This window comes from Chaetura pelagica, unplaced genomic scaffold (genome assembly GCF_000747805.2).
Source record: "Chaetura pelagica isolate M959 unplaced genomic scaffold, ChaPel_1.0 scaffold354, whole genome shotgun sequence".
NCBI classification, from domain to species: domain Eukaryota; kingdom Metazoa; phylum Chordata; class Aves; order Apodiformes; family Apodidae; genus Chaetura; species Chaetura pelagica.
The window spans coordinates 199,319-199,793 of NW_009953299.1; positions in this window are offsets into that span (position 1 = coordinate 199,319).

The window sequence follows — 475 nt, forward strand, 5'->3', positions numbered from 1 at the left end:
ATGGCCCTCCCGGTATTGCTTGCCTTGCGGGGTAGTGGCGGGAGAGGTGACACGGGCTGATCTAGACCGTGAATATTGAGAGATAGGGACCTTGCGGAGACAGAAGAACATTGTCAAGGACATGAAAGGGGCTGTAACGCCCTCACGAACACCCTTCCGCAGGTTTAGCTTAGTACTGCGGGCACGACTCTGTTCCTCAGGTGCGGAGAGCTGCGTCCCTGGCTTTCCTTACCCTAGGGCGGAGCACCCCTCTCCAAAACTTGGGGGCTGAACAGCCCGAGCCTCTAGTGCGTCCCTGCTTTCCTTACCCTAGGGCGGAGCACCCCTCTCCAAAAGTTGGGGGCTGAACAGCCCGAGCCTCTAGTTCCGCTGCACTTAAGGACAAAGACGCGTTCATAGGCGTAACGGGAGGTGCTTAAAGACCCGCTGTTTCTGGCTGGATTTGCTCAGCTCTTGTGGGGGCTGCGGGATGCTC